The 20,780-nt window shown below is 42.1% G+C and overlaps 1 long non-coding RNA gene across 2 annotated transcripts in view; it reads right to left on the reverse strand.

The window, feature by feature from the left end:
* Window positions 1-9,319: 9,319 nt before the first annotated feature.
* The window catches only part of LOC116216750, a 15,488-nt gene continuing 4,027 nt past the window's right edge, over window positions 9,320-20,780 (reverse strand). For both annotated transcript variants that reach the window (XR_004160134.1, XR_004160133.1), the window contains 2 exons: window positions 20,601-20,699; window positions 9,320-11,035 (listed from right to left, as the gene is read on the reverse strand). This is a non-coding gene — a long non-coding RNA (uncharacterized LOC116216750). The remainder of the gene's footprint in view (window positions 11,036-20,600; window positions 20,700-20,780) is intronic.

Consider the following 20,780-nt stretch of genomic DNA (forward strand, 5'->3'; position numbering starts at 1 on the left):
CATTGTGCTGGGAGAAAGTCCCTCTCTCTCCTTTATCCATTTCAGGATGTTATTAGAGCATCAATCCCAAGGCCACCCACACCCAAGCTTTCTCTCACAGCTCTCTACAAAACCACAGTTATGAAGTAATCAGGACAGTTCGGCAATCAGCACCTTGTTATAATCTTTCCTCTTTGATAACTGGTGGGGAATAAATCACTGACTGGAGCTTGCTACGGATATGCTACATAATTCAGATAATATCTCTAAAAAAAAAAAAAGATGAGAAGTACAGAATAATCAGGGATTCTGCAGCTAGCAGACAAAGGCATTTTCTCTGCCATAGAAAATGTCATATTTTCCTGAGTATTTCCCATGCAATTTTACCTTAATTCAAATGTAAACACAGAGTCCAGAACACAAGAGTTCTCTAGAGGTTCTGTGAGTTTTCAACATGACTAAACAGAGGTTTAAACAAAATTGGAAGCAAAATATAAACTTTCTGGCTCCCAGTGTATACAACCTTACATTTGAGTCAGACAAGATGAAGGAGAGAGTAATGTGACTAGGAGAAAGGCCATATAAAGTTTCATCTTTTAACATAATCTAAATGGAAAAATCTGGTATAGAGATTAAAATAGCAAAAGAGCAACCTCAAAGCACTTATTGATAATAATAAGTTTAGCTTAGAAAAGGGTTCTTATGCTCCAAATATTTTTGCTGATGAATGAATGCCTTCAAGCATTTGTTTTGACTTTCTCCATCACTACTTAAGAGAAGCCTCAATAGACATCGGATCAAACCACAGAGGATCTGCATCAGTGTTTAGGAAAATACTAAATATTGTTTGTAATGTCTGAAGGTGAGCATTAACAATTCCTTTCCAGCTATTGCCAGCATCTATTGGAGCTTGACACAGACACGTTCACATTTAAATTCCAATTCAGTAGGGTCAGAAATCTGTCAGGAGAGCTCTCTGCTCAAAGTATGCTACCTATTGCTGCTCATTTTTGGAGCATGCCTTGATTTTAAAAAGCTAATAAATGTATTCTTACTTCAATTTTTAACTGCTTCACTCTGCAATTTATTTCATCGCTCCCCTAAAAGGGCTGATGAGAGTGACAGCTCATTATTATTTTTTATCATCCTTTTAGCGATAATAGCATTAGAATTCATCACCTTGAGAAGACACAGGGCTATTCAAGTTACAGGAACTTATGTTTAAGGTTATAATTTTTCTTTGAAGCCCAATGTCCTGAGACTTCAAAAAGAATTTTCCTCTGCAGTAAGGAAGGGTTGGGATAGAGGAAGAAAAAAGATAGCTGTAGCGTTGCAAGTTAAGGTATCCAATCTCACAGTATAAAAATTGCTTGGAATCTGTGCTTGAATTTATCTGAGCATTTACAGAAGCCAGACTCTCTACTCTCGAAAGTTTAGTAACTGCAATTTGCAAATGACTACAGATGAGTCTTAGATCACCAACCATATTTCTTACTGTCATTGTACTTTGTTGCACGCTGCTAGAGACAAGCCAATTGAGATGTTACAAAGCAACTTGATAAGACTTTCTGCTCCCTGGGCTCTCTGCTCTTATTCCCATCAGCTGACTAATGAACAAGCAGGACAACCTCAAATCAGCCTCCAATTAGCCTAGTTAATTAGTTCCGGTAAAATACAACTCAAACCTGTTCACTACTGTAGCGATAAAAGAAAAAAGGTAATTTTGTTTCCCACTCCTCGATCCCCCAGTTAAAACTGAGCTCATCTCTTGGTGTTTGCACACCCTGTAGCCTGCCAACATTCACACCCCCAGGGAAGTTTAACAGAATCAAGGAAATGGGGAGATCCATAGGCATGAAATAGGCAGCAAGCATCCAAAGGGATGATTCTCCTTTACATCTAAAGCACATACATGTGCCTGTAGCTCACCTATTAGCTGTTTGATTCTAATTCCTTTGGATGTAGAGTCTATTGTTCTGATAACGTCTTTACCAAAACCAAGCCTTTCTTTTCTTTTCTTCTACATTAAATGTAGATTGAAAGTTCTTAAAAATTAAATGTTTTAAGTCTAGCTTTCATTCATTTCTCAGTAGTCAAGGTGGATGGACCTGTGACCATCCCAGGATTTAGTCACACCCCAAACTTCACCCAAAGACCCTGAGTGGCACCTGGGCAGAGCACCAGCAGGAACAGCAAAGGCTGCTGTATGCAGAGGAGGCAGCAAAGGCAGTCGGTACTACCCATGGAAGAGGAGCAATGGGAGGAAGCCTGGGAGATGTATTGTTCAGGTCAGACCAGACCAGATGGGTGGGTAAGTGGATGCAGACAAGAGTGTCAGGCAGGAGGTTGCCTGGTTATTTGCAGATAGCGATGACGCCTTCAGAAATGCTGGGGAAGTTCCCAGAGCATGAGCTCGCTCCCAACTGCTCTCGTATCCTTTGTGCTCTATGCTGCAGCCCAGTGAGGTCATTCCCCCTTCCTCCTTCCTCTCTCCTTTTGTGGTGAAGTGACATCTTTGGCTCCAAACCGGATAAGGACAGAGCAGGCAGGCGTTAACTTCCTTCCCAAGGCAGGTCAGCTCCCTGTCACGGAGTGCAAGACTGGGGCTGCCTTGAGACTTTTCAAGGCCTTTGGCATAGAGATGAGGAAGGACCCACAGCTCTCTCAGTGGAGCAGCTACAATGTTTCTGCTAAGCAGTTAGGCAATTTTCATGCCCACAGTGCAACCCTGCAAAAAAGAGAAGGGTGTGCTCATCAGGGAAACACTGTCCTCTGATTGGTGGCTGTGGTTTGAAGGGCAGGAGGCACAGCTTTCCAACAAACATGAATGAAGCAGTGTCTTTCAAATATTCATGTAGAAATCTCAGTCCTAACACATCTTGAGCAAGAAGCATTTATGGCAGAATAAATGGCAGCTAGTTGGACTAGCAGGTATGGAGGTTAGGCCAGCAGAAATGGGTAGGTGACTTTAGGCATGTCCAACCTACACCTCGCAGGCTGCATGCAGCCTGGCACAGCTAATAACGCTGCCTGCCCTGCACCAACATGGCAGCGGCTCTTTCCCACCAAGCAGCCCAGCCCCAGGCACAAAACCAGCACACAGAAGGGCTATCTAACTCTGTTTGGAAGTAAAACAGGGAATTACAAACAGTGGAGGCATAGAGGCCCTAGTATGAATGTATTTGATCTGTGGATTCACTCCTACCACACACACACCCTAAACTGGACACATCTTTCCCTCTTTGCCTCTACTTCTTTACTGCCTTGAAAACATGTATAGACCATCTTGGGAACCTGGCAGCGGAGCAGTTTAAAAGCCAAATGTATGATAGAGTAAGCAGAAAATTCTGGTGCATGTGACTGTTAACTGACATTTAGTCAGCAAAAATTCATTGTTAAACAAGCAAAAAGGAGTAGGGATTAGGGAAAGAAATTAAGACCTGCTGCATCCTGTCAACTTGGGCACTAAGTCACTGAGGGCAAACGCTAAAGCCATGAAATAAAAACACAACTGTTCAAGTCAAAACAAGACCTGACAATACATTTCGTGTATCAGAGAATTGCTCTAGAGATTTCATTACATGTGAGGCCAGGGGAAATAAGCATAAACAGTAATCAGCTAATATACTTTCAGAGGATGTGACGCTGCATGTGTCCAAAAACACTTATAATCAATCTCCCCCACATTACACATTTATAAGGCCTCTAAAAGGCTTAGCAGTTTCATTATGAAAAAAAAACCTTTCTTTTATAACTATAAATCGTGAGATGTGTCAGTGGCACTTCAGCCTTATAAACCAACCCTTAACTGCCAAATGAACAGGATCCCAGCTGATCTGATGTGCCATTTAACTTGTCTGGTGAAAACTTCCCATCCATCTTGCTCTCAAGTAGCTTGGAGGAGACTGCTGATAACTGCAGCTACAAACAGAAAAAAGCTCTCCCCAAAGCAGGAAGGCATGGATGGGGATTTTCCAAGCTGAGCAGATCTGTGTGCAGGAAAAACCAAACACTTCAAGCCTGGGCAGCACCAAACAGGGACAAAAACCCAGCCTGGAACAAAAGCTAGGCTAAATCAAGCCAAATTTCAAGCAGCCAAGATGCCAAGCTAACATACCTGACATACTGCAACAAACTGATCTGACCTGAGATACCATAACTTTTCACAGGACCAATGTTTTTCTTAGTGGCACCCTTATTTTTTTTTTCTTCTTTTTTTTTTTTTCCTCATTTCTGTAAGGATTCACAGAATTTTCAACCCCATTTAAATGTAAATTTCCACTGCTAGCATACTGTATTTTGCCACTTAACACTGTACAGCACAAGGCTGGTTCTCTAGCATGTTATTACAAGCAAACCCTACGGCACTGTAGGAGAAAAGCAGTAATCAATAAAGCACTACTATATGTGGTGCTCAAAACAAAATGCAGTATTCTTTTGAGAGCAGCTTTGAGAACAGACATCATCTGTGAGCATGCTGGTATTCCGACCTCATTAAGTAAAAGCACTACTGGATTAATTAGTTAATGTCTGCTAAGCCCTCTGAAGTAATATGGTACTGTGTGTATCAGTGCCAGCTGTTATTTATTTCAGAGGTAGTGGGGGCATATTCTGCATTTGACTGTGCCATTACAGTCCCCTTTGGCTTGAACCATGAGATCTGAATAAAGGAGAGGTGCAAGATCAGAACAGAATTTGGTCCCTAAACTTTAAAAGCACTGCTTTTACCATCTGCCTCAGACATCAAATTCTACCCCTTATCAGACAAAATAAAATTTTCTGATACAAATAAGAGGTGTATTACATCCAAAAAAACAGTTCTCCCTTGTTTACTATTTTCTCACAAGCCATAAAACAATACAGTATACTCAGAAAGAGGAAAGCTTAGCAGCTCCAAGAAGCACGGAACATGAAAACGGCAGAAGTGCTACGTAGCAGAGGTATGGACAACAGGGGAGCTATTACTCTATGAAAAAAGCATAACCAACTACATCAACTCTAAGTAGTTCTTCACAAAAATCAGAGTTAGTCACATGTGTGCCAATGTCAAAAATAAGACAGATAAAAACCCTAAAATGTAACCATACAATCTCATAAGTGTACTTAAGAGGATTTTATCGAGGCAGAATAATACTGGCTAGAAAGCTATCAATAAATCCTCCTTGAAAGACAATGTTGCATATCACCTCTAGTCCTCCTTAGTATTTATGCTCTCATTCAAGTTTGCTTTCACATGTTTCTTAGCCAAGAAATTGTGTGAAACTGTCCATACAGTAGGATGTCTGAAGCCCAAAATAAGTAAAGCATCCTAAGAGGGATGATGCATTTGGTTTTGTCCCCCAGAGAGGTGCTGTGAGAGTGCAAACAGATTCCTCCCGCCTGTAAACACGGTGTCCCCATCAGCAGACCCTGCTCATACAATTGTGCCTCTACACTGCAGAGACCAGCTGTGCAATTCATCTGAGAACACATCCTCAGGCATCCACTTAGCACATGCAGACAGACACTGTTCTGAAAGCTCAGCTCCCTGACCTTTTTGCACTGTATGCCACTGTGAGTGAAGTCAGTACAGACCTCAGTTCTTCTGAGGTGGCAAAAATACCATAATTATGAGCAATACGTTTATATACTGCAGGTTACTTCAACCATTTACCACTTACAACTTGTTTATATTTACAATACATGTACATAAGAAAATTAATGAGGATAAGTTGCAAATTTTAAATTCTGTTATTTAGTAACACCAAGAAAGGACAGCCCAGTATTGGACAATGAGGACGTTAAGATAAACTGTTATGCTGACTCGTGAATAAATGACTGGCGCCATATAGAACTGTATCTGAGTATGCCTGGATTCATAATCCTGGGGGTGCTACATGCACAGAAATATACCTCGCTGTTCATCCAACTGTGTAATCACTCTGCAAAAACCTCAAAGAAAGCAAAAGCCACTTCCTTGCTTTTAAATGCAAAGAGTTAAACCAATCAGACAACTCAAAAAAGGCCAAACTATGAAAAATGGATATCATTACTGAACCAAAATGCAGCACCATTCAGGAAACTGGAAGCACAGGTTATTACCTTGACACACTCAAAGAGTCTCTTTTACTATACTAGCTCTTCCCATCCATTACTCATCACAGATACCAAACTAGCCAATTTTGGCAGCAGACCACTCCCAGGAAAGATGCAGCAGCCAGGGGACAGCATGGCTAGCACAGCTCTGGTTTTTGCTGGAGACAAGGGGCTGCATCTTTCTCAAGCCAGCAGTTATCCCAGATCAACAAGGTCTCAATCACACAGATCCAGTACTTGTTTACCACTACAAATAGCAACTCCTTGTAGGATTTTCTCCTAAACTTATATTCTTGCCCCACTAAGACATTTGGGGCAAACTCAGAGATGGATAGGAGTAAACAAAGAGGGACTCTGTATGGGGACAGCAGCAAATCTACCCCCCAGCAAATTTGCTCCAATTTCCCCCCCAAAAAACACATCACACCATGCCCAGTCATACGCCAAAGCCCCAGGTGGCACCAGCCTTAGAAATGAGCTGAATGGGACATGTAAGTCAGCCTGTCTCTTTGTCACGGGTATTTCAGAACCATCATTTCCCAGATAATTTTAGTTTGCTTCACCAGTTGATCCCAAGAGCAGAGGGAAATTCTGTTTTTTCTCTTAACACCGTTACACAATATTGTGTTGGGATGCATACATGCAGCCAGAGGGAAAACCAGTCTTAGCATGCACTTCTTGGCAGTGTTTTTAAACAGATGTTCAGCTGTCGCAAAATGTATTGTAGTAGTGAGCTGCACCCTAGCACAATGAACAGCCAAGGATGTAGCGACAATTGCACAGGATTAATTAAACTTCCTGAATGACCTCATTCAAAGGCCCTGCAGAGTCCAGATAAGAATCACATAGCTTGGCCGAGAGCCTTAAAAGGGAAAGGAAAGAGAGGGAAGAAGACTTTCCGTAAATGCATAATTCTTTCTCCAGTCAAGGTTATGGAGCAGCACCTGCATGGCCTGGCAGAGAGCAGGGCATGGCTGCTACTAGCTCTCACTTTGAACAAAGGGAGCCAAATAGGTCAGGCAAGTGAGCAGATGGCCACAGGCAGTCCCATGACCTTACGGCTGTGCAGGCGCTCCCACTTCCCAAGCGATCCTGTTTCCTTGCCCCACAGTGCCTTGCCCTTACAGAGCTCTCTCCACTCACTCGAGAACCCCAAAGCACCCAAGTCCCACAGCACCTATGCTACAAGTAATGTGATTTTCTGGCTTGCTCCCTCAATCCCCCTGATCACCACATAAATGCATCAAACTCTGGCTCAGTCCAGCTGAAAATCAGCCCATAATCTGCTCCCTACTGAAAGGATAAGAGACCATCACTAGTATGTCTCCTTCCAACTATTTCAATCTTTCAAAACTATTTAGCGGACTTTGCAATCTGAAGACACCCAGCTGAAGCCTTCTTTTGTAATGTAGCCTAGTGTTGTACTAGAAAAATATCTAAAATCATGGAGTATCCAGAGTTGGAAGGGACCCACAAGGATCACCTAGTCCAACTCTTGGCTCCAAACAGGACCACCCAAAATTTAAACCACATTTCTGAGAGCACTGTCCAAATGCTTCTTGAACTCTGGCTTGGGGCTGTGCTCTGAGGAGCCTATTTCAGCACCCAGTCACCTTCTGGTGAAGAACCTTTTCCTAAACCCCAACCTGACCCTATCCTTACACAGCTCCATGCCATTCTCTCGGGCCTTGTCGCTGACACAGAGAGCAGAGCTCAGCGCTTCCCCTCCATTCCCTTGAGACTTGCAGCCACCATGAAGCCTACCCTCAGCTCTTCTGCTCTGGGCTGAACAATCCAAGGCACACCAGCTGCTCCTCATACACCTTGCCCTCCAGACTCTCACCACATTCATAGCCCTCTTTTGGGCATTCTAATAGTTTTATGTCCTTCCTATATTGTGGGACCCAAACCACACACAGTGCTCGAGGTAAGGCTGCACAGCACAGAGCAGAGAGAGACAACCCTCCATCGCTGGGTAGCAGTGCTGGGCCTGGGGCACTCCAGGGTACAGCTGGCCCTTTGGGTTGCCAGGGCACACTGCTGGCTCATGTTTAACTTGCTGTCAGCCAGAACTCCCAGATCTCTTTCCCTGGTGCTACTCTCCTACTTTTTGCCCCTCCAGTCTGTACATATATCCAGGGTTGCCTTGTTCCAAGTGCACAATCTGGCAGGATGTGACCCAGTGTTCACTCAGACAACTGCAAAGGTTATGTAAAATAGCAGTATCTTGGTTCATGAAGAAAACACACTTAGTACTATGCTAACTGAAGCCAGGACACCAATCTGAGTGCTGCCCCTACCGCTGAATTTCCAGCAGGCTGCCTGACCTGATTTCAGGCAATTCAGGGAACACCATGAGCTAGCAATTGTTCTTAACAGAGGACATGGCCAAGACTATCTTGTTCTAGACAAAAAGAGAGCTGATCCATAGATATCAGCTGTGCAGCCTCCCCTTGGGATAGCAGGACCTGGCCATTTGACTTGCTCAGCAGGGTCACCACACAAGGTTCAGAGGAAACTAAAGAGGAAGTTTTTTCCACTCAGAGGGTGGTGACGCACTGGAACAGGCTGCCCAAGGAGGTTGTGGATGCCCCATCCCTGGAGGCATTCAAGGCCAGGCTGGATGTGGCTCTGGGCAGCCTGGTCTTGTGTCTGGGGACCCTGCACATAGCAGGGGGGTTGAAACTGGATGATTGTTGTGGTCCTTTTCAACCCAGGCCATATCAGTCCTGCTCTGCACTGCATCCCATCCTCCATTTGTTTAATGGCTTGGTTTTTCCATAATGACAATCAACTTACCAAGCAAAAGCATAATCACCAGGGGCCCAGCAAGGGAAGAAATGAGGCATGCAGCCACAAATGGGGTGCTATTTTCCTGCAGCAGGTAGCAGCTTTTAGATGTAAGAATTTAAACTGGAGAAATAAGTGAGATTAGAACTTTGCAAGGAAGCACATGGCTACTTCTCTTTCTCTGCAACAGTGTTGCTTGCTGTGTCCTACAGTGTTGGAGAAAACTTGTTGCTATAGAGCTTCAACTGCAGACTTTCCCCATCAGCATCCTGCCTACATGTGCAGTGAGTATCACATTAAACCCTTCAGCTCTGCTCACACAGCCACTGCCACTGACCTCAAAAGGAGTTTTGCTCAGAGGACACACAGAGAGAGGAGATCAGAAAGTTACCCATGGAAGGAAAAACATTCTTTACACAAATTTTATTTCTCAATACAGGAAATATCTTTGAATTTTCCTACTCTTGGTCTTGAAAGAGCAATCACAGAGGGATGTTTGGTCATCTTTGTGTTTAAGTATTATACATTAGAGATAAATTAGAGATTTATACCTCAATATATTATAAATAATACAAAGGGTTGTAAAATACTGCTGCAGAAAGTAAAAGGTCAGAACAGTTAAATAACTTTCTGAGGTCTCAGAGCAAGTTGCTGATAAGAATCAAGAACAAAATCCATGTGAAACAGCAAAACAGCACAGAATCCAACGTGACTGGCAAGATGCCTATCGGTTTCAAAGGGACCATGATTTAGTCCCTAGAGTCCTGACTTCTAACCTGCCATTCCTGTGGCACAGCAGATATTCATCTGAGAAACTCCTCCATTTCAGGCTAATCACCATGTGAAATGCATCTTGATAAGCAAGCGATGATAAATGCATTTTTAAATTACGGTTCAACAAAATAAGCCTAGTGACAGTGAAAATGTTTTCTTAGATTTATTTGCTCTATCTGATCCTGGAACCAAGTCACTGCTATTCTTACATGGTCAAGTAGTCTAGAAAAAGATTATCATTAGCTTCAACAAAACTCAGTGAGTTTGCATCCAAATAAGCAGTCACATAAAATTCAGCATACTGCATTAAAATAGGGTTAAACAGCTTCATTTAATATTTAGCATGGGTTTAATTACTGTACAGCTTGATCTCCTGGAGTTTTTTCTTCCCACTCACACGTTGCTAAAAAATAATCAAGGACAAGAAGAAAGAAATAACTGTGGATGTCACCACATACATTTGGGACACTTCTCTTCAATAAGGTAATAAAGAAAACGGTCAAAACATTGTAATGTTTCCACAGCATCACATGAGGAGAGCTAGCTGTAGTTAGCAATAGACATCTTATATGAAGGTGGCTAGACTGGCCACCAAAATCCCAGCCCATGAGCACCTCCGCAGTGAAAAAGCCAACCTTTTTCTCGCAGACTGACCTACCCAATGACAAGAGGCAGGAGCAGATCTGCCCTTGTCAGCTGCAGGGCTTTCTCTGTGCTAAGTCCCAGCCAGAGGAAGAATCTGAGCTCCCTGTACAAGGCCGAGGTGGCCGAGGGACATCAGGAATAGCAGCAAACAATGGGGCTGCACCAGAGGGCCTGATATGAAGCAGACATTGTTTGATTTGCACAATGAGAAAATAGCACTGTCATATCCTCTCTGCAAAGCAACATAGCTACTTCTGCAGCTTTTGTTGCCTGCTGTTAAGAAGATCCTGTTCTTGGAAAAGCACACTGAAGTATACACATTTTCAATTTTGCTTTCCACTTGTAGGACTCAATTCAGCTTTAATTCCTCTAAAGGCACACGCAAAGACCTTATGACCTTGTTTATATACCTCCTGAATGCTTCTGCACAACACTCAGGCTTTGCTGGTAAAAGTGTATCCAAACTGAAAAAGTAGCAGTAGGAAACAAAAATTATTAATAGTTAAATCTCAAGCAGGTTGTTAAACCAAGCACATTAATCTGCTTACAGTGGAGGAACAGAGCACGCTCTTTCCCACAGCCAGATGTCCTGATGAGGAGCAGATAGCTCTCCAGCAGTGCCAGTGCAACAATGAAGTAATGCCTCTAAACATGAGGCTGACAGGTGGATCCGTGTCGGTGATAGAACAATGGTTACAGAGACATTTCCCAGAGCAGAGATTCAGGTGGAAGCAGCCCTCAAATTTGGAGATCTCTAAAAACCAGGTCAGGTCTGCAATTAAGAAAAAAAAGCAAAATCTTAAACTTACAACAAAAACTATCCACACTGTAAACTACTGTTTGATCCAAAGTGCTTACAGTGTACAAACAGGACCCTTCAGGACTTAACTCCATCTACATGAAGATCTCACAACCTCAGATATTTACCAAGTGATTAAAGCAATTATTTTCCTTCAGTATGGTTTTAAGAAGTACATCTATAATGAAACAAGCAACAATAAAGCACACAAAAAACTCGTGAGAAATTTAGAGAAAAAAAACCAGCCTCACCATCTGTGCTCAAATTGTTTGGATAAGATTAGCCTTAGAAACAACAAAAATCGCCCAGAACTAAAAAAGGTGGGGAAAGAAAAGCATGGTTTATTTCTTTTCATTAATGTTTGTTGCTGTGTTTTAACTTTGTGAGCTTTGCTTCTTTAAAGAAAGATTCATTTGATTAAGAAAAAAATAGTTTTACTAAGACTTTCATCCCAAATTTGGCAAAGCAAATCACATGTTTTGGACAAGCTCCTGTGTAGAATGGTTCTCAGCCCCAGCCATAGGCTTTTCCATCTCTGTCCTCTTACACCCTGATGTCTATGTCCCAACACAAGCACTTGCTTCCATTTAGCTCAAGCCTTCCCCAGCTGTAAAGCACCAGTTTTGCCCCAGATCAACACCCATCTGCCAAACAGCAGCTTCTTTGAGGACACCATTAGGTTTAGTCTATTCCTAAGCAGAAGGACCCAGCCCTGGCAGGAAGAAAGCATTAAATCATCAGCGTAAAACAAACAAAACATTCTGATGTTTTCTTGTTGCTTAAGGAGTTAACATTCTGTTATGCCAAACTCTTGCTTTTGTAACTCAGAAAGCAAGTATTTAGCATTACCATTTAGCCCAACATTATATAATCTTTATGGTAGAAAGCAAACTTCTATGAACAGGCGAGATAGTGATGGAGCAGGTGCTCTCTGCAGGCAGAAGGATGCACTACTCAGAGCAGCTATATCCTTACCTCCAACCAATAAGCTGTTTGAACTGCTCTGACACCTCAGAGAAGATAATCCCACTAACAAGCACCTGATTATGCTCAGTGCTCTGGATGAGGGGGAGCAGCACAGCAAACTGATTTCAGCAGCACCCTCCCAGCTCCCTTCTCCACATCTCTCCTTCAGCTGCTACCCCCAGCAAATACCATCTTGGCCTTTATCCAGTAACATGAAGAGATGACCGTGATGACTTTCTCCTTCTCTACTTCATAGACCAGCTAGGACTAGAGCACACGAAGCCTGCTGTTTTTCAGCCCCCCTGCAGCCCATTTGTAACCTTTCTGCAACAACCCAAATTCTGTAGCTTTCTCCATGTCCTACAGCACACTTGGCTCTCCTGCCACACTCCTTAGAGACGCTGGCAGGATATGAGCCCCTCTTCTGAGGAATAGGAAAGCCCTCTCACAGCTGCCAACAAAAGCTGTGGAACAAGTTATCTTACCTTTTAAATTGACATTGCAAGAAAAAATCCCAAACATTTTCAATGTTTTTAAGTTAAAGATAGGAAGGGAATAGAAACATGCTTTAGACCCATTTCTCAGAAATAGGCTAAAGCATATGCAGGTACAGCTTCTGCTGGTCTTCTTTGACTCTAGCCAGATGTTCTGCCCTTCAGGACATTGGTTACCACCTCAGAAAACAAAGTGCAGTACAATGAAATCGTGAAACACTAGTAAAGTGCAGGGAACAGGGGGCAAAAGAGAAAGGGATCAACTAGATTTTAATTCTATATATATTACATCTGCCAAGAAGCATAAATTCTAAGGAAAAACAAACCAGTCTGTTAGAGGAAAACACCTGCAGCTCTTTGAGAATTCAACAGCTTTGAATTTGAACTTTTCTTTCACTGGTTTAAATTAAGCAATTAGTCACTAGCATGCTGCCAAGTTTTTTTATTGTGCCTCCCAAACAACTACTACCCATGAGCCTCTGATAAGACCGTGGCACAAAATGGTCACAAGGGAGGGTCTACAGGAGAACTCTGAAGTTTATTGTCACACATGAAGCATAAAATGCCTTTGCTCTGTTCTCAGGAGTGTGGAAAAGCAGAGTATCTGAATCAGATTAGCCTGCTGGGTACCTAAGAAAAACAAGTGCAAAAACAAAGCAGAGCATACTGACCACCTACTGCTCATGCATGGAGCTGATAGGGAACATATGCGAAGACACTGTGGTGCTGGGAGGATCTGAAGACCCCCTCTCCACCATAAGCAAGCTTTCTTTTGGCTTCACAGTTTGAGCCTGGGTTACTCCCACTTCTCCTGTGATCTCCACCATGGTGACTGTGCAACTAGTAGGAGTTTTCCCTTGCGCAAGCAGAAAGTTTTACATAGTTTTTCCCCTGGAAACATTCATCTCAGCAGTCCTCCTCCACCCACCTGCATCTTCTCTAAATCCTGCTGCTCCCTCTGCATTCATTAATCCCCCAGATAGTTCTGCACTGGCTGAACTGATAGCTGGGAATAGGAAGCTTTCCCCAGGAGGGACAAGGGCAAGAAAAGAAAAAAAGAAAAAAAAGAAAAAAAAGAGAAAAAAAAAATGTTAAAGCTTATTTTAAGATGCGCTTTTAATGTCTGAGTGACAGAATCCACTGGGACAGCATCAAACTGCTTCTCGTGCAGTAGCTAGTACCAAAGCCTCGGCTCTGTTCTCCTTAGAGCAGGGAGCTTTGTGGAACAGAAGACTTTTCCCATGAGACCCCACATCCTGGGAAGGTTTATTTCCTTACAACCCAAGATCTGAGACCACATGTCCAGAAGCCCAGAAAGGCGCCTTTGTCCACCTTGTCCCTCAGGACGATGCAGATCATCAACCTGCCAGCCCAGTGTGTTTGCCCCAGCTGCACTTTCCAGAAAGCCGAAGAGGCCGTGGGAGTATTCTGTGAACCAGAAAGGCACATGTTGTGCTGCTCTAGTGATGGATTTGAGCACCCCTAACACATCACATCAGGCAGGAGCTGCAATGGGCTTGTAGCATGCATAGTACATTGCCATAATACAAATCCCACAGGGCACACATCAGCAAAATCAGGCCCGCTGACTGAAATCTACATCCCATTGGTGTCTGCACAGAGGTCATTCAATCTTCTGCCTGCTTTTAATCCATTTTAAAGCTGTCTTTTCATTAACATGACACAGCTGCAAATGCAAAACCGTAAGCTTCTCTGCTGAGGATTTAAGGAGGGCAAAAAAACAGAAAGTAAATATAACTGGAGTGGCAACTAATGACCACAGGTAAGGGTATTTTTGAGACTCATTTTTTAAAAGCAGTCAGGAACAAAGATCAGGTTGGCACCACACACAACTACAAAAACAAAAAACATCAAATCCAAGTCAGAGGAATGGAAAGTTGTGTCTCTGCATGCTGGCTTTGCCTGATCTCTGCCCCAGGGCAAAGGAACCACTGCTGCCTCTGCATTTGTCCTTGGGCCAGAGAAAGGCAAGTGCAAACAGTCAGGTCCAGGCAGTGCCCAGGGCCAGGCACTGTCCTCCTCCATTTGCTGGTGCTTCATGTGCCTGCCTTTGGGTTTGCACTCAAAGCACACCTGCAGGCCTGGCAGGTTGGGCTAAGCTCTCCGGAGGGACAAGCTGCATCGCATCTCCAGGCCCCAGGCCAAGGATGATTAGCCAGGGGAAGCATAAGATTTTTCCAGAGCAAAGCCATTGGAAACAGCTTTTGAGGAAGGAAGACAAGCTCGGATTTGTATCTATTGTCTTAAAAACAATGGGAAACTCCAGGCAGTTTAAGAGTGACATTGGCTGAGCCAACACGCATCACTTCACACTTCATCCCCTCCAACCGCCCCTGCCCTCTGCAGTTCTCAGCCTTCCACCAAAGGGTTTTGGTTCTCTTTTATCACTTTCTGCTGACATCTGGCAGATGTCTGATTCAGGAGACACCACTCCTGAAGTATCAGGACCATGATCCCCTCAAGCACTCTCTCACAACAATACTGGGACATCTGTCCAGTTTGCACAACCCAGGGGCTGAGCACTTCCCTGCCTGATCTGCACAGAACAAGATCCTACTTTGACAGCCATCTACAGGACAAACAAACACTGCCTCCTTTAGATGGAGGGAAGGCTCCTGCACACAAAGTGCTACTGTCTATAATGGAGTTGGTGAATTGTCAACCTGTGAATGGTCCAGAGTAGCTCCCCCACTCTTCCACTACAGTGCAGATGTCAAAGGGCTTAATCACTTGATATTGCCTGCTATTAGAAAAATGGCTTCTCCTATGGCTCTTTACCATATGGCTACATTAGCATTATCGCTCAGATTAAGGACTTCCAGCCATCTGCTGGGCATCTGCACCTGTTCCCTTCCTGTCCCTACCCCAGCCCAGTTACTGTAGGCTGGAGCAGGGCACATCCCTGGTTGCAAAGGGATTTTTCCACCTCACCCCTCAGGGCTGTGAGCAAGGTGAACTAGCAGTGCAGCCATTTATTTGTTCAGGATTGGACAGGATCTCAAGGGGGTTCAGAAACCTCCTCTCTCTGCACGTGGCCCAAAGTCAACACCAGAGAATGCTAAAAAATCCGGCCTTTTTAGTACAAATGCTACGCTCGGGTCACACCTTGCACAAAAAACTATTCCTCTCTCACTCCATTAGAGTTCCTGTTCCCAAATCTTAATCTGACTACAAAATCAGATTTGGAATTTCTTTTGGAATGAACAACATCAGCAACACACTTTATAATTTACTGGAAAGGTAAACCTTTAGCAAGGAGAAAAATCAAGCCATACAAAGATTTTACAGCTATTTTTATAAATTTCCAGAATAAAATAGATCCAATTGGAAAGAACCAAGAAAAATAAAGTCCAACCAACTGACCCCTTCGGGGCTAACCAAAAGGTAAAGCATATTAGTAAAAGCATTATTTAAAAAGCTTTTAAACGTTGACAGTTTCAGGGCATCAATCATCTTGCTAGGAAGCCTACATTGCTATGGTTTGAAGTAAAGGATATTCCAGTTTGCACATGTAACTTTGGCAGTTGACAGGAGCCATTATTAAATTGTATACAGTGCAACCTAAATACAGTCCACTCAGCATTAAAAAAAAAATGCTAATAAGGCAAAACAGAGGCACCTCAGCCTAGCAACATGGAGATCTATGACTAATGAAGCATCAACATTGCATCTCAGGTGATCAATCCTTGTAACTTTTCAAAATCTTTATTCTACATTTAAATATTTTAATATTAATTTATTCTAATGTCACCTCAAGTGAATAATGAATTATATCAAAATTGGGTTTAAAAAAAAACTCTAACAAAAAAAAAGAAATAAAACAGACTGTTGTTGATCAGCCTGACTTGATTACGAAAATACAGAATGCCAACATTCGAATAAGAAATTCATAAAGTAGTTAACAATGCTTACCATGGCCTATTTCAATTAATTCCTTTCCAAACTTATAGTTTTGTTGCTGTAATTAGGTACAGGGTCAATATATACTGTTAGATGCTACAGTAAGTTGGCATGGTGTATGCAATGCTTGCAATGCATGGTTAACTTGTTTATGACCATCAAAGGGGTACACCCTCGCAGGCACACAACTCTTTATGCCAACATAACTTCCTTCTCCATAAAATGAAAGTCAGACTCTCCTGCACCAGGGCACGATTCTTTGCCCACACCATCACTTCTCTGCTGTTTGTGGAGGATCAGGCTGGAAAACTGATCCAGCTGAAAGCCAGCTAAAGCAATCAGCTCAGAAACCAGTTGCCCTTTCCAGCATGACCACACAAGTGCCTTTTGCTCATATCAGGCAGAGATTGCTGCAGCACAGGGAGTGAATGAGGGTGAAATCACCACCTGTGCTAGCAGTGCCACATTACTTTCATTTAAAACAACCATGCATGCAGAGCAGTTTGCTCAGAATACTTTTCTGGGTATTATACCAAATTAACAACACGACATCTAAAATGCAACTACTGAAATATTTTCAACAAGTGATATTTAAAAGATATTGAACTGAGTGTAGTAGATAATGGGGGGGGAAAAAAAGAAAAAAAAGGAAAAAAAAAAAAAAGGAGTGAAAGCTTGAGTACCAGAGTTCCTATAGTGCTGGGGCAGATTAACACCTGATGTCAACAAGAGGCTGTTTGGCCTTATGGCTTATCCACATAACCTGATATGCACAGGAATGTGATGATGGCTGGTACTAACAGAAGCAAAAAACATCCTGGGTAAATCTGTGCCTGACTGAGCAACCATCTGTAATACAGGCCAAAAAGATAAAAAGGGGGCAGAGGGGTGGGTGGGGGGCAAAAGTGATGTCAGGTTTTCATATTATGACAGTGGGAGAATACAGCTAGACACAGCTGTATGTTTCACTGGAACAGCTCTGAAAGAGCACGGCCAGATTTGCTACCCTGGCTCCTGTTGGGAGCCAGCTGTGCATCCAGGTTCCCCAGCAGAACCGTAAGAGTTGCCAATGACGAGTGAGCCAGGCAGAGACCAGCCAGAAGCAGAGCAAGAGGCATCCGTAAGCTGCTCCTAATGCCATAAAATATGACAACAGTTGTACATCACTTAAATCTGACTTTTTGCTTTTGGTGCATCTCATCCCATTCCAATCACTGAAGAGAGCAGTGGCTCTTTCCACTGTAGGCTTCAATTTCAGTGTCTGTTGCCACCCTCATCTCTCCTTCCTCTAAAGGACATTGATGATGGTTCCTGTTCAGATAATAGTTCCTTTGTATAAATTACTAATGTTCCTGTCAGTCATCTTGATTTCTTTCCTGAAATAGAGGGATCTAACTTAAAAAAATAAAGTTGATAAAAATCTCAACAATGCCTCCAGTCTTCACAGTAGTATTGCCTTGATCCGATTTCAGCTTCTTTTGAGTTACTTGGATTCTAAGAAACCATCTTCATTTATCAGGAGTTGCTTTGTTTGTTTGTTTGTTGAATATGTGTTAAACCACACATTTTGGATGAGGCTATAGGAACCGCTGGATTGCGCTGTGGCTTTTGCTGCTGCCTAATGTAAGACTGACAGGTTTCTGCACAGCAGCAGCTCAGGTTCATTAGCAACAAAATAATAAAGACAGATTTCAAATACAAATCATTCAGCCAAAGCGTTACTCTTCCAAAGGTGAAGAGAAGAAATTAAGGAAATTGAAACAAATACAAAGAACTGCAATCTAGCTCTCCCTATCCACAGCTGAAGTGGCAACGCACCTAAGAAATCAGTATTAAGCAGTCCAACATAACTATTCAACAGCACAGAACATCATAAAGATTCAGCACCTGAACGGTTTTGCTACTGCAAGTATGAAAGCACTCTGAAATGGATCAAAAGGATAGTTAATAATCATTGTGTATCCCACCAGCGTGAAATTGCTTTTTTAATTCTGAACAAAGTCTTGGTTACCCAAGATCAGATTTACAAACTTAATGCAAAACCTTAATCTAAAGATGTTTTTTTCCAATGCTGTTTATCTTTTTTGAGCTGTCTTGAAACTGTCAGTTCTCTTCATTGCTTGCTCACCAGCTGAAAGTTACAGGCACATACATTAGAAAAATCTGTCTGAGATCTGAGTAAATTAAAACTCAGCCTGGAGAGGAGAAGACTCATAAGCAATGAGATAAACCTATAAAATTGTAAGTGGCATAAAGAAAGTGAATGATCATTCACAGTCTCTTCCAATTCAAGAACAAGGGACCTCCCAAAGAACAGATAATGGATATAAAGCAATGTATGATTAAGCTGTAAAGTTCTAAGGTACAGGCTATGCAGATGCTTAGCAAGGCAAAGAATCAAGGAACTTTGCAGAAGTGTTATTAATCAGTGTTACTAGTAATTGAACTCCTCATTTCTACAGACTAATTAGTATTGAGTTACTCTTCTTCCTGGACCTTGCATAAAGATGGGCAACCACAAAAAGCAAATGATGAGTAATCCGATCTGGAAGGATCAAGATATGCCAGTTTGGACATCGGAAATTATATATATATATATATACACATACATACATACATACACACACACACACACAATTTTATATATATATATACACACACACACACGCACACACACACATATATACACACATTACAGGAATTCTCTCCATCTCTAAAATATGTCTATAAAAGACCATACATGGCAACTTTCTGTTATGTTTCAGTGACCATCAGTAACACTGCTGATATTAATCCTTATCTACTCAGTATTGTTATCTCAACATCAAAATAAGCTCTAGCACAATCATCCCTCATTGGAACTTATGACTTTTAAAACTTATCTGAAAGACAACACAAATTGTAGAAAAAGTAGAAACATCTGCTTTCCCGACAGAAACAATTTCCAATTTATTTATTGGTTTTGGGGAGCTCCCAACTTATATAAGGAATAGAAATTGAACACTTTCCTGAAACAGCTCAACATACAACCCCTAGGAACACTTACGGATTTCAATGACAATATCAATGACAAACACCTTTACTATAAACAGATGAGCAGGATCCAGCTAAGGACTTTGTGTTCATCATCAATCACAGAGGAAGCATTTCTGGTGGCTACAGCATTTCACCTAAATATTATCCACTTATTTGAGAGACCAGCAGGGGATTGCAAATGGGTAACTATGGACTGACAGAGAGCAGAGAAGTCAGGACAGCAGTAACTGATGTTTTAAAGACTTGGCCTACGCTACTGAAGTCAAGAACATACGCCTGCATTTGCATTCCACTGAAGGCACACAGTACATTATGTAGCACATTAGTACATTAGACTTTAAAGCTCTCTGTATATGAAATGAATTATGCAGCATTGTTTACTGAACAATTTTACTAATAAGCCATCTTAAAGATATTTTTACATGTAAGGAATACAGTAGAAGTGAGTCATGCATCTGAAGTGCCTGGAGCAAAGCGTACCTCCCTTACTGGGAGCACACAGCCAAGAGTTTACCAGCTCTGCGTAAGAACAGAGACATAGAAACAAAACTCCTCTGGTTCCTCTGCCATTTCAGCCTGTCTGCAGCCAGCCTTGTGGCTGGAGCTCAGGGCTGTAAATACGAGATGTGTGAGGCTTACGAGCAGCATTAGCTGGCAGCCACACCAGCAGGTCATACTGTGATGTTTTTATCTACTGCTGAATGGTGCCACAGATAGAAGTTGTTGAAAAACAAGTGAGAATTCTGAGATGGTGAAGAGACAAGCAATTATTTTTTGGATTTTGGTCTATGGGGACCATTCAAATATACCAAGACCATTGGAAAGGAAAACCAGATTTGTTGCTCCATGTGCTTTAGAATCTGAATGACTTGTATATTAACATATGGAATATTATAATTTGCTGCAATTATAAAATTACAGCCATATTATGTATTATACTACATAAAATTGGAATCAATGTTGCATAATTATCATATGAATAGTATACAAATTAGCATTACATATAATACACAAACTATGTTATAATGTATTCTGGCATTTCCCATGCTCCAACTGCAAGTTAATAGTTAAAGCATTTACTTAAATCCCTACCCACAGCTCACTCCAGATTGCCAACCTACTTTAATTTCACTTCTTCACATCTTGCACAGTCTTCATCACTAGCTTGGGCTCCACCACAATATTTTTGCTTTGGCACATGTGGTTACTCAGATCTTGGCCTGATAGATTTTAAACCATTTCAAGTTAATGCAGAATTGCTGTAGAACAATCACAGAACTACAGAGAAATAAAGGGGAAAA

The sequence above is a fragment of the Meleagris gallopavo genome, chromosome 6 (assembly GCF_000146605.3).
Source record: "Meleagris gallopavo isolate NT-WF06-2002-E0010 breed Aviagen turkey brand Nicholas breeding stock chromosome 6, Turkey_5.1, whole genome shotgun sequence".
NCBI lineage: Eukaryota > Metazoa > Chordata > Aves > Galliformes > Phasianidae > Meleagris > Meleagris gallopavo.